This window comes from Protopterus annectens, chromosome 5.part0 (assembly GCF_019279795.1).
Source record: "Protopterus annectens isolate FY-2018-M chromosome 5.part0, PAN1.0, whole genome shotgun sequence".
Classification (NCBI taxonomy): Eukaryota; Metazoa; Chordata; order Ceratodontiformes; family Protopteridae; genus Protopterus; species Protopterus annectens.
The window spans coordinates 1,284,652,805-1,284,668,306 of NC_056735.1; positions in this window are offsets into that span (position 1 = coordinate 1,284,652,805).

A 15,502-nucleotide genomic window follows, 5' to 3' on the forward strand; every position below is an offset into this window, starting at 1 on the left:
ACATTTTTAAAAACACATAGCAATTACCTACAAAAAATTCTGACATAAAACTATTTCAAGCATGATTGTTTAAACTTAAGCACTGCTTTACGTATAATAGCTTGGTTAATACTGGTGGACAGTCATCTTGTAATTGTAGTATCCACTTATAGTCTTTAACCTCAAGTCTATTATTTAGATCGACCCTTCTCATGTTTTTAGTAATTACATCTATATTTCTAAAAGTAAAAGTATGGGATGAACCAGTATCACTAATATGTTTTGCCAATGAATTAGTTAGTACATTCCTTCTAATAGCTGAATTATGTTCTATAATTCTATCTTTTAATCTCCTCGTAGATTTCCCGACATAAAAACTAGGGCATGTCCTACAGGTTGCAAGGCATACCACATTGATAGAATTACAGGTTGCAAAATGTTTAAAGGTATATGTTCTATTAATTAATGGGTGTACGAAATGTAAGGTTAGAACAGTTAAAATAAGTAACTGGACAGGACAAGCAATAGTAAAATAATTGAAAATATCAGTGGTGATATCATGGTGACATCATTCATCATCTGACGGTCCGAATTCAGCATATTAATGTCACTATGATGCAGGAACAGTATAAGGAAACTTATATCTGATAACTGGGGCATTTTGAGAACTATGCCCGAACTACAGAAGCTTGAAAAAGAAATTTGAAACTCACCTTTTCCTGTTGTCTGTGTGCAACGCTAGAGGAAGTGTGAGGCCAGGCTGGTACTAATGTTCCCTTAATTTGACAAACACAATCTACTGATCTTCCTGCTATGGTGTTCTGAGCATTGTTATAACAGAAATCATCCTATAGTAGCTTTGTCTTGTTTCCATCTGCACTGTTTGCACTTGTAAAATGTTATGTTCTCCGAGATATTTACACTTGCTTTTATGTTACTTAGTAATATGCACAATTTGTACAATTAAAAAAAGACTCACATTTCCATATTAAATGGTCCATATAAATAATTTCTGAAACATAGATATATTGTGAAATTTGTTGCTCACATAACTTATTACATGGTTACCTGCTGAGCTAACAATGTCTGTTCAGTTTATTTTGCTTTTTCTTTCATATTTTTAGTATCTTATTCTGATAATAATGTTTATCTTCATTCTCAAACTGTTATAGAATATGTCTTGTAAATTGCAAGGATTTTGATACTCTGAACAGATTGTTTTGCATCTTAGTTATCATTTTATGTATGCTTGTATAGAGCTTTCTGTTCTGAATTCATCCATCCTCAACCCCAATCCACCTGCTGCATGCCTTTGGAATGTAGCAGGAACCTCACACGAAAACAAGGAGGACATGCAAACTTTGCCAGAAGGCATCCCCGCCAAGAATCGAACTGGAGAACCTCTTGCTATAAGGTGACACAGCTAACAACCTCACCACTGCACCGCAGATGAACTACTGTGGCAGGGCTAGCCACCCAGTGTTGGATCTATATGAATAATATATGAAAACTTTATTTTTATTTTAACATATGAAAACTGTTTAACAAACCTTTTATGGATAATAACAGACTAGACATGATATCAAGAAATGTTAAGATATTAACTATTAAGTTTGACATGTTTAATCTAATAGGAGTATTGTATTAGTATGCAATACTTGTTGGTATTTCCCCACCAAAAATGATATTATCCACCATAAATATATATGATAATAGCAGAGCAGATTTTGAAGCCATTAAGAATAATACTTTGCTCACTTAATGTAAAACTGTAACACAAGGGTGTAATACTAACCTTAGAAAGTTAGATAATGGTCTTAGGAAAAAAATGAAACAAAAAGTCATATCAAACATTGCCCTCTTGGTTGGAAAGGAGCCTTAAATTTGAATTGAGGGGAGGGACTAATTTCACATCTATAAAAAGTACCCAGCATGTGGAAACTAACTTCAGCTTAAGAGAAAAATCAGAAAATGAAAAGGACAACAGGCATTGTAAATCGCTATACAAGTACTCTTTGATTACGAAACCTGATGACAATAAGAACTTGTTTAGGTAAGCGAACTGACAACTAGAGTATGTAAAACTAAGATGGCCTCCTTGTGGAAATGAACAAGTGTGGAATACCCATGAGAAATAGCAAACATCTTCATTGAATATTTCACTATTAATTACAACTGGCACAGAGAAGTGTACAATATTCAGGAGAACAGTAGTGCCTAAAAATAACACAAGAAATTATTAAATGTATATTTTATAAAATAAGATCTTTGGAAAGCATGTGCCATGAATGCATACCAGGATCAGTAATATGTATGACTGGGGACATATCAACAGCTTAACATCAGATGTAATCAAGGCGGTCCCCCTCACATAATTGAAATGCCACTTACCCAACTTTCAGATGATTGAGCCGAGAACACTGACAGTACAAAACTCTGACTGCTCCGAACACCGTGTAACTGATGGTAAGTAATTGCTTAGCTAGTATGTTGACCTTTGCCCCTGACCTCCATGGTGGTGTGATCACGGAGTTGGTATATTTAGTTAGGGGTGTGGGGGGGGCAAAGCCCCCCACATTGGTGTGTTTTCTTTGCTTCCATTTTAGTGTGTTTGTTGGGTTGGCCAATGGGTTACTTCCTGTTAGTTAAATGTCAGTGTTCTGAGCGGTCAGTGTTTTGTACTTTTGGTGTTCTCGGCTTGATAATCTGAAAGTCAGGTAAGTGGCATTTTGGTTATGTGAAGGGGACCCAACCAAGGCTGCATAAGATGAAATGAAACAAAATAAAAACAAAAAAGTTCATCTAGTATATTTAGGTATCTAATGTGGTTTTCAGGAGACATTGGGGGGGGGGTCCTGTAACATGTTGTGATCTGATAATTGGTTTTATTTAGTGGATTTTTAACTCATTAAGTTCAGTTTGTGAATGCCTAGGAATCTCCCTGAAGATAATGTGTTCTTTAATAAATATGTACACTTCAATAGAGTTTCCATCTTGTATAAAGGCATGGTAGGCACAAAACCTTCATATAGTAGGAGAGCTGTCTGTTCTTTTAAACCAAGCTTCAGTAATAAAACACACCTGGATATGCTCCAAATGCAGCAGAGCCTAACGGTCATGACATTTGTTATTCAGATTCCTAATATTGAGCAGTGCTACCTTGATATTGTCTGGTTCTTGATTTGCTTTAGTTTTAGGATGGGAGGGCAATTAGCTGGACTCTGCCTAAAAGGATACAATGGGGGCATATAGCCTTGTACTCTGCCTGTACTGTAAGTGAAGGGTCTGAACTGACAAATGCATTCATAAAATTGTTTTTATTTTTTTGTATGTATTTAGTATTGTTATTATTTTGCTGGTATCCATTATTTGCTCCACTTTTAACTTAATTAGAGATGTTTGCTACATCTTCTGCTGTCTGGCTTTCGTAAGGTACTACTAATAGTTTAACAAAGTTTCCTAATTTTACTTTTATTCATCCACCACCCTTTTTCCAATTATTTCATGTAAGGCCAGGGTGTCAGTTCAACAGTGACAAATATCTAGAGCCACTGTTCACACCACTGGGTGCTAGACCTACCATGGATGCTCTGTCATACTATATGCATGCAAACACACACACACACACACACACACACACACACACACACACACACACACACACACACACACACACACACACACACACACACTCATATCTACAGCCAGTTTAGAATGTCCAAGTAAATATATCCAACACTTGACCATTAACCAACTAATTTACTGCTTAAACTCCTGAACAGCAAAACTGGTAATGTCTGGAAGATCCTGGTTTTCACTTTGGTCTCCTTCCTCTTTGTCCTCTGTCTGCTGAACCTGAAATAAATCGCTGCTTTTTGCTGAAGCTGACTATTATTTTAGATTTTTTTTTAAGACAGTGGACCATATAAAAGATAACACCTTTGTATTCAGAGAGAGCCCTAACATGGTGTTTTTGTACAAAGACGTACAGCACTGCATTAGATCGTCTCTGAGACCATGCTGTATGCTAATGTGTCATCTCATGATAGAAGCATATGTTAATCAGCTATGAGCTCCCTCCCCTGGGACCACCTCCAGGAAAGCAAATACTTGTCATGTAGATTTGCATTGCTACTCCTACCATGTTACTGTGTTGTCATGGCCAAAAGGCTGTGTTCAGTCATCACAAAAGAGGTAAATGCTGGGGAGTTTAGTGGTAAGGTATGGTTAGGAGGGTAATGCATGCTTATATGAGAGGGGCTGCATGTGTGAGCATATTTGTGAGTATGTGTCTGCTGGAGAGGTAGCAGCAGGGGTGTGGAAGGGTTACATTAGGTGTGTGAGAGTGTGTATATATGGATGACTGTTTGAGTGTGTGAGTGATTGCCATTGAATGGATGCGTGTGTGTTTGCTTCTGTGGGTAGTTAGATGTGGGTGGCTGTCATACAACCCAAGTGTAGCAAGCACGGCCTGCAACATTGGGTAACTTGACATCAGGGATTCCACTCTCATGCCCTGCAGCACTTAAAATGGATTGGAATGGAGGCTGCAGAGATTACTAAATGCCAAGAATACTACTGCCATGCCATAATGACACATAAGACAACACAGGGATCAACTCCAGGGATAGTAGCAATCCATAGTGCCTTAAAGCATGTAAACAGAATGGCATTGGGGGGGGGGTTCATGGAACAATATTCACACAGGATTTGTAACAGAAATAAAAATAAAAATAAAAAATCATTGGGGAAGGGGACTTGAACCATGCTTCCTTGAAACAAGTCACTCCTACATTAGCGTATTGCAATGAGTGATAACTTACTGCAGCAGGTTTTTTTTTCTCTATAATGAGGATCTTGGGAATTATGCAGTGCCTGCAACATGTCATAACATATGAAGAGGAGGTACGGGAAATGTTAGGCATATCTGCCCTCCTCATAAATGGTTTTCACCCTAGCATGCATTTAATAAATGATAGGAACTGTGAAACTTGAGTGCCTGGTATTAAGGATTGATTGTGGCCATCCTTGCTGGAGAAAGGAGACAACAGGGGCATTATGACACCAGGGACAGGCATGGGATATGTGGGGTTATATTTTACTGTATGCTTGTGTGTGTGGGAGAACGATTGCAGGGAAAGCTGTCTGTACTTACATGAGTTAGCCAAAACAGACAACTACCATGGGTAATGCTGAACAGCTCTTTGAGGTAGTTAACTGTGATTCAGAGACATGCAAATTAGCCTAAAATGAAGTATTTCCTCATTATGGCTAATGTCACATTGAATCATAAAATACTGAATCATGTGATCAAGGACTTTTCTGTATGGCCTACTCTGGGTGCTGTTAATGAATCCTTGTGGGGGTGTATTTATTATTCTTTCTTAGATAATGGACCCTGAGACAGTGACGTTGGCAGATGTAAGATGCCAGTGATCTATGTTGCTACTATTGTGCTTCTTTGTTTTTTTCTAACATATATCAGATGTAAATGTCCTTGCAATAGTGTAGTATTTTGAAAATGCATTTCTTGAGACCATACCTCTCAAGTGTACCTCATTACGAGGAACGTACCTCATTTGGAGTCTTAAAAAGTTCATGTTCCTCGAAGTTCCTCAAAGTTCCACATTGAAAGAGTCTCACACATTCAGTGTTAGGAATTTTTTTAAGTGAAATCCATGGTAAATAGAAATTAATCATATTAATTCATTAAAGGATCTTCTTTATGAGTAAAACCAGCATATTTTAAACATTCTATGACTTTTCTAGTTGAAGTTGTTAGCAAACCCTTAGTATGTGTTCCACATTTTGCCAATTTGTTCCACATTATGAAGGCAAGTGTTCCTCATTTTGGAGATGGAAGGTTGAGAGCTATGCTTGAGACAGTACTGCACAACCAGATGACAAAGTCAACATTATTTCATAATACCTTGCACTGAAATTTAAATAAATATTTTTTAATGTCACATCAGATGACTTAAAATAGTCATGTGACTAATATGACATTATAAATTGTCATATGTCATGAAAAAGTAATAAATATTTTCTATGTGCTGTGTTGCCTAAATTAAGGTGGGATGTAGTGTGACTGCTTGTGCTTAGTGGAAAAAATATGGCATCTTATCTGATGCACATTTGAATGTATAGAAAAGATAGACACTTGGCTAGGCAGGCTCATCATTCTAAAAAACAGATAACATAAGCTGCAAAATTTGGCAACAAAGGCCACAGGGAGTGACAGTTGAAAAATAGTAAACAGTCATCTTATATAAAGAAAGCCATCAAGGAAGTGCAGCAAAAGTCTGTATAAGTTGTATAACATGAGGACCACTGAGGGTTACCAGCTTTTGCTCTTCCCTCAACTGACAAAAAGGTCAGTAAAAAAACAAGTCTTGTAATAGACAATCATAACTCATCTATGTGAAAAGGAAAGGAACTATTGATATGATGCAAGCTAGCAACTGAAGGTTATATTGGCAGAACAGTCCAGACATTTAAGGTTGATGTTTGGGTTCCATGGTCCACTTAATGATTTGAGAGGAGTATAAATCATCAAATCATCCATGGATCACTGTCTCAGATACCATGTCACCATATCACCACTGTACATTCCACCAAATCATCCATGGACCACTGTCTTAGATACCATCTCCACAGATCACTACTAAACATTCCACAAATCATACATGGATCATTGTCTCAAATACCATGCCACCAGATCACCACTAAACAGTCCAGCAAGTCATCTATAAATCACTGTCGAAAATAACATGTCACCAGCTCACTGCATGTTTGTGCTGCTGGGGCCAGGTTAGTAACTGCATATCCTAGCTGCAGAACCAAACCAACATTAAGCATGACAGCATTAAGCAACGCAGCCCTGATCAAGTATATGTACAACAGAAGAACTGGAAACCAGTCTTCATTTAACCAAGACCAGCGGAAAAAAACACACTCTTCTTGGAGAGCCAAAGGGGACTGTATTGGCAACATCAGCAAAAGTGGCATCTGATTCTTCCTGCAGCATAGAAGTGGTACTCCAATTATATCCAAGGCAACTTGGGCTTGACTAGTGCTGGGGTATTGCAAGAGCTGCCCAGAGAATGATGGGAATAAGCAACCAGTGCCCACTTGCCCATCTTTGGAGGGGCAACAACTGCAGCAGTGCATAGGCCAAGCCCTAAAATGTGTATATGTACTGGGTCCTACAAGTGGTTATTGTTTCATGTTTTTTTTCTTGCCAGTTGGTGGGATGGGGAGTTAGAAGCATATGAAAAATCTCCAAACCACCACTATATGATGTTCATAAACATCAGCTGATGACACCCCTCTGCCTGTGTCCTAGGACAGATGAGATAGAGACCATAGAAATAACAAGTGAGTTATTTTAGGGGAGGATAGATGACAATCAAGGAGGAAAAATGCAAAAAAAAAAAAAAAAATGCCACAAGACACATCAAATACAAGCATTTCAGAATGACTAATTCCTTGATAGGAGGCTGATAGTAATACTTGTAATGACAAATCAGGTAGGGTCTTCATCTATGTTACCTATACTGAAGTTCTGTTGTAGACCCAAACAGCCATTATCTAAAAGTAATTCAAAAACCGTATTCCATGCATATGGTAGAGAATTGACTGCATGTAATCCTAAGAGTAAAAAGTGAGTTGTAGTACAACTCAACAACAAAGGCCTAGTGCCTTTAAAACCAAACAAGATGTAGGATTTTGTTACACAGCTGAAAATGTAAACACATATGGTTGTGTTGGTTATTTTCCAAGTGATTAACTTAAAGATCTAATACCGCAGATGGTCTCAGCCTCATACAAAGATACTTCTCAGTCTGTAACCCCCTCACCATTTATTTTTTGTTTGGTTTTGTTTGTTTTTACAGGGGGCAGCAAACCTCAAACACTGTGGTGAGAAGTTACTATACCCCCGCTCTATATAAATACTTTCATTAAGGTCACAGAATCTCAAACAGGGGGAAGAAGTGAAAATAAATGTAAAACTGACCTTCTCCCTGTCCCCTAAGTCAACACTACAGTCAATGCCTACAATCTGAAAGCCAGCCAAACAACTGCAAAAGGAATCTTGAAAACTATGAGTTTGGAAGGTCCTGTACTCACTATTCTAGGCTGTGACTAAAGATAGGTTTGCCCTTTATTCAAAAGTATTTAGAAGTAGAATAGAAGCTGTTTTTTGAAAGAATTATCAGTACTATCACCAAATAAAGTCTGCTGTGTAGTGAGCTACGTAATTTTGGAAAATTTACATAACCTGCACTAAAAAGAAAGACCAAAGTCTTTTATTTCCTTCTGCTGAGAATCAGACAATAGGACATTAAACTGTGCATATAATAGCCTTATTATAGAAGTCCCTTACATGGACATAAAAGACAACCCAGGGTGTTTTAAGGTCTATTATTTCAGTGTAGTGCTAAAGGGGAAAAGGTCAGACAGACAAACTATTCAGTAAAAAAGCTACAACTTTTATTGTATGATACGTCAAACCTCCTGTAATGGAGACCCGTGGAATATATACAAATGATCCCCTAAGGACCCCTTAAGGACATCATGTACACACACATACACACACACACACACACACACACACACACACACACACACACATGCACAGACGCACACACGCACGCACGCATGCACGCACACCCGCGCACACGCACACACACACTCCCACACACACACAACACACACACACACACACACACACACACACACACACACACACACACACACACACACACACACACACATATGCGTGCACGCACACGCACACACGCACTCACACATGTGTGTCTGTGTGGGTGTATATATATATATATATATATATATATATATATATATATATATATATATATATATATATATATATATATATATATATATATATATATATCTATATATCTATATATATATATCTATATATATATCTATCTATATATATATATATATCTATCTATATATATATATATATATATATATATATATATATATATATGTGTGTGTGTGTGTGTGTGTATCCGCAGTGGTGGTGCTGTGGTAGCATTGTCGCCTCACAGTCAGATGCTGTTCGATTCTCAGCTAGAGCATCTTCTGCGTGGAGACATGCGTGAATGGGCGTACCTTTGTTGAAGGTTGTGTGTCAGGGCTGGTAACTCGGCACATAAAAATCAACTACCAATCATTAGTGGACCAGAGTTCTGCTGTGGTGACCCCTAACCGGAAAAAGCCGAAAGACACAAAAATATATATAGAGAGAGAGATTAGTACATACATATTTACACCTTGATTTCATACATTATTGTAAAGCTGCAAACCTCTTTTTATTGTAGGCTTTCATCACACATTAATACTTGCAGAAGATTTGTTGTCTAGTAAAGTTTTATTCCATGTTCTGCCCATTTTCTAAAATTGAATGATTACTGGTGTGGAATACATCCTTCTGCAGTAGCAGTTTCCTATTGCTAATGAAGTGATGGCCTTATAACTGACTTCTGAGTGTATTACTGCATAGTACCTGTACGTAGCATGGCTCATGAGAAATGACCAAAGAAGGTTGCTTTATTGAAAAAAGAAATGCTTTACATGCCCCAGGACTAAAGACAATTCTGAATTTTCCCTGGTGTCCCAGTGTAGTGTTTTCTGCTATCCATTCCTAAACAAGAGATAGTGATTTCAGTAACAGGCAGATAATGTTCAGAATCAATACAATTGCATGTAAAGCATTTTTGCTCATCCCCACCATGATGGGGGCTGTGTTGTCTTCCCCTTGTATCTCTATTAACTCCAAGATCTCTGTTCTTTGGTGTATCATGGGAATTTCAGTGAGCTACTGCCATCTCAGAGTCTGAATATATTAAAGCACAGTCACACTTTGCTACTTGAACTTTTAAGTCTTTCAGTTTTAGCCACTGGATTTTTTCTTGTTTCTGGTTGATTAATTAATTAAAAATACCCATTAACTTGCATTCTGTCTTGTATTAGCAGGTCAGTAGGGTGCACACTGACAGTTAAGAACTGGGGGTTCTAGCTCAGCAACAGGTACTTGGTCTGTATTACATTACCAATATTACACCTGAATAAGATCTCACAAGGAATGCTAACATTTGTTTCTTTTTAATTTGTTTGTTGTAAAGGATGTTTGTTTTGTTTGATCTTTAATGATAAGTTTAGACCTGAGTTTTGGCTTGTTGATCTAGTGGATGTTCTTTAAGATAACTATGTATGCAGTTAGCATAAAAATACTAAAGGAATGAAAGAAAATTAATAAATCATGAAATATACAGATTACAAAGCCATCTGCATAGCCTGCAGCATGTACAGATGACGGCACATGAGCGTGCATTTAATTACACAGCCTGGGAGAGGCCACCAGCCAGTCATGCTGAGGTGATTGCCTTGATGAATATTTTTGGTTTTCTCGCCATGCTATCTGATATGTTAAACACTTTGCTGAGTACCAGTTAACAACCAGTTAAATAGCAGAAGGAACAGCCTCATTTTCAGTGTATGAGTGTTATCATTGCCACCTTGTAGCGGGCATGGGGATAATGCCATGGTTTTGTCGCCATGTGAGATAGCATTTATTCTGTATCTTTTGGAGGTGTCAACATTTTGTGCTGTAAATGTAATTTAATGTAATTAAAGGCATTAATGCAATTCCTGCAGACTATTATATTTTAACAGTTTGTTGCTCACTTTTCTTGGCCAGAAAATTTTATTAATGAAAGTGTATCAGTTGTAAGACCCCCCCCAAGGACAGTGGGTATCATACTGGCATGTCTTAGAGCTCCCTAACCAAGACAGATGATGATCCTGCTGCAAACCCCCAACAAGTAACAGGACCTGACAAGAACCTGTTGATACATGCATTTAACGTTGGCGTGCCTTAGTGGTATAATAAAGCATGCTAACCAGACTTTGTTTCAGTTGTAGCCACAAGCCCCAGCACGTCCAAATAGCCTAAAGAAGTTCTCTGTTGAGAACATCTAGCAAGAATAATGAGAATAATCTCTTGCCTGCAGCCCAGTATCATTTCTCTGTTTTAAAAGCTGTCAACGTAGATAAAAGAGAGAGAGGGAGAGAGAGTGCGTGAGGGAGGGAGAGAGAGAGTTCGAGAGAGAGTGAGGGGGAGAGAGAGAGAGAGAGAGAGAGAGTGGGGGGAGAGATGAACTAGTCCTTGTAAGCAGTCCTGTAATACGATGTACTGAAGCTGTGCCATTTTTATGCATAACTGCATTCTGTCATGTAGAATAAAATTACTCATCTTTTAGCTAACTGACCTGTTGATTTCTCCAGTGAAATACACTGTTTCCAGAGGAAGGTTTCTTAACAAATGGGAAATGATTATAATAAATCATCTCAAAGGCCATTCAGAAAAAACATCATCTGCCATTTCCATCCTAGTTCCTTTCAGCAGTTACTTTTAGAGAGTTGGAAGTAGTAGTCTTTACTGCGCCAGCTGCATTTTAAATAAATGTACTGCATTGTGCTTAGTACAAGCAGTGTTTTTTAATTTCACAGAGGTATTCCTAGTAGGAATGCTATTCTGCATTCAGCAGGGGTTCCTTTGGTTTATTGTATATATTTCAGTAAGGATTTCATATTTCTTATGATAGTCACAGTCGTTGATTTATTATTTTTTATTATTATTATCAAGATATTTTAAATCATCTTTCTTTGATTTCGGGAGATATTTACTTTAGTTTTGTTATCTTCCAGAGTCTGTTTCTTATTCTTTAAATCTTCAAATTGCTTCTCAGATAAGGAAAAACTATAGTGCCCCAACATGATTCTAATAATTTTAACTTTTATGTTCATACTGAGGACAGAAGTTGACACCTTTCAAGATGCATTATTTTACTTTTAGATGCCATTACATAAAATTGTCTTATATGGTTGTGCCAAGAAGGGTGTATGCTGATTGAAGATGCTAAACCAGAGGGCTATGTGCTGCTGGTTAGGATAAGAGCATCATCTACCACATTGATTGTTTAAGATGTCTTCTCATCATGCAATCTTGAAGACAGCTTATCGCTAAACTTTTTCTCTCAGCATTAGATGGTCTTATGCTGTATCTTGCAATGGCTTATGAAATCAGAGAATTTATTACAAATCATGTACAGTGTGATATAAAACATGCCTGTTATGTCCTCCAGGCAAAGAATTTTAAAGTCTTGAATTCTACACACGCAGTTTCTTATTCAGCATGAGTGCCTTCTGCATAGGCCCATTTGGATAGAAATTAGTTAAAATAATGATACTTTCTTTTGGAGGGGTGTAGCATAACGATATGGGCTGCAGATGTGGAGACATGAGACAGTAAGGCCTCATTTACCACTGCATTAGCCACAAATCATCACAAAGCATGTCTTAAGCTACCAAACCTTTGAATGGAAAACATCACATCCTTTTCAGGCCTAAGTAGTTACCATCATGAAGGGAGTAAAAGGTAATGCTTGTATTTCTTTGTGGTAATGCAGAATTTGCCAACAGGAGAACCATGATCCTCCCTAAATGGTATTTGCAATTTTATTAAAAAATAAAGCATCCCTTTCTAAACTGCCTCATTGCCATTATACTCCCATATTATTATGCAATGCTGTGGCCGGCCATGACATAATCACTAAACTTAAATGTTTTTACTCACTCTCCATGAATAAGCTCCTCAAAACAGTATTAGTGCATTTTCCTTTGCTGTTGTGTCCCAGGATTTGATTGAAAAAGGTCCTCAGTAGAGGAAGTCAGTTTTGGTTTAACAAGTAAGTAAACCAAATGAGCTAACAATAAAAACAGCTAAAAGGAGAAACCCAATTTTTTAGGAGATAGCTCTATTACTAAGCATACTGACAATAGAAAAGGCATAGAATTCAGAGAGGTGCCCTGCTATGATTCATAACAATTTAACTTTGTTCTGTTTTCTAGGACAATTTGGGTTTTTACTGGCCTACGTTAACAGACAATCAGAGAACATACTGGAATTAAGGAGTATATAATCCTCCCAGCTTCACTATTGACTAATGGATACACTTTCATTTAAGGGGACTGGGTCCTCCTAATTATTTCTGAAGCTGCATTATGTCAGTCTTGGGTTTGCCTAGATTATGTAGCTAACACTAATACAAATGTGAATGTTAAAATAAATAAAGCATATCATCCTGCCAGGCAAGACAATTGTATTAGTCCTGAAATTCAGGGCATCACTCACAATGCCTGTGCAGAGTCTTAGCCTTGGGAATTTTGTTAGAACAGTAAGAATGAATGAAGGCGATAGTCAAACCTAAAGAGGAATTTCAAGAGGAGGGTATTTCCATACCATTTTTGGCTGCCACCAAATGGACTATTGTGCTAGTTTGAGCATGAAAAATGGTGATCATTTGGACTGATGGATATTTTAAGGAGTCAGAAAAATAGATTACATTGCAGTGTGTATTAGTTATGTTTTCTGGTGTAAGTAAGTTTACTTGACATGACACTGCCTATTTTCAGAGGTAACTTGAAACAAAACAAACATCTGTTAATCAACGTCTAAATGGTACAGTGGCAATATGAAGTTTGTGCTACAGTAGCAAAATGAAAAAAAGATGTATTTTTTGGCATTTACTTTCACTAGTGACTTGTCTCTTTGTGGAGGTAACTTCCCCTGCATTGATTATCTGCATTCCATCTATGAGCCAGTTGACAATCCAGTGGGTGGCAGGGATTTATCCCCAGTTTATTTAGCTTTTCTACTATGCTTGTCTGGGGAAATGTGTTAAAAACCTTGACTAGGTCTAAGCATTCTTGATGTCTTGAGGGATCAGACAGAAGGGAGAGTGGGCCAAAGTGAGGGCTAAATTTATCATCCAGTATGTTTGCTATATCCTCAGCCTTGGTGTAGGTAACATCATTCCCAATCAACTCAGCACCTTCTTCCATTACTTTGGTGACCTTTTTAAATAAATCCAACAAGTTGAGTTAAGCATTACCTGCCACTGACAAATCCAGACTTAGATGGGTCCAGTGTTTGAAGGTTCCCTGTGTCCTGATTAATTAATCCTATGATAAGTCTCTCCATGGCTTTGCATATGAGGCTGGTCCGACATATGGATCTGTAATTGCCTAGGTCTTTGGAAGTTCCTTTTTTATGTAGGAGAATGACTGTAATTGTTCTCCATTTGCTTGGTACAAATCCTGTAAGGAGGCCAAGACTGAATAGTGTTGTTAGGGGTGTTGCTAAATTGTGCTTCATGCTATTTAAGATGTATCCAGGCATATTGTCAGGGCCCATTTCTAGATTTGGGTAGCACTTTTATGACTTGGTCTTGTGTCATAGCTGGAGGTGAGCCAGTTTCAGGTATATCTTGAGGGACAACCACAAAGAGTTTGGCTTAAAAAGCAATCAAAGAACTTACACTGGTGTATAAACAAATTTATTTACCGGTAAGTTAAGCACTTTTGTGCTGTAATGTCAGGACTTCATCAGAACTAAAAGGTCTCCTCTTTGTCACTATTATGTAATATACCGAATCATTAGGACATTATTTAAATAAACAATCATCACCTAAACATTTACATAAATAATTAGACAAGATTCTAACATTCAATTAAAGAGATATTAACACCAATAATAGCACCACAGAACCAATCAAAAAGACTGTATTACAAGCATACATGTAAAACACACACATATATATATATATATATATATACACACACATATATATATATATATATATATATATATATATATATATATATATATATATATATATATATCATATATATATATATATATATATATATATATATACACACACAGTGGATATAAAAAGTGTACACACCCTTGTTAAAATGCCAGGTTTTTGTGATGTAAAAAAATGAGACCACAATAAATCATTTCAAAGGTTTTCCCACCTTTATTGTGACCTATAACCTGTACAATTCAATTGAAAAACAAACAAATCTGTTTTGGGAAAAAATATAAAAAATAAAAAGCATATAATAAGCTGGTTGCATAAGTGTGCATACCCTTAAACTAATACTTTGTTGAAGCACCTATTGATTTAATTACAGCATTCAGTCTTCTTGGGTACGCACCTGCCATCAATTAGAGAGACTCTAATTAACCCCGAATAAAGTTCAACTGTCCTAGTAGGATTTTCCTGACATTTACTCAGTTGCCTGCTACAGCAAAAACCATGGTTTGCAGAGAGCTTACAAAGCATCAAAAGGATGTCATTGTTGAAAGGTATCAGTCAGAAGAACGGTACAAAAAAATTTCCACAGCATTGGATATACCATGGAACACAGTTTAGACAGTCATCAAAAAGGGGAGAAAAATGGCACAACAGTGACGTTGCAAAGAACTGGATGACTGTCCAAAATTGATGAAAAGACAAGATGAAAACTGGTCAGGGAGGCTACCAAGAGACATACAGCAACACTGAAGGAGCTACAGGAATTTCTGGCAAGTACTGTTTGTCTAATACATGTGACAACAATCTCCCGTATTCTCCAT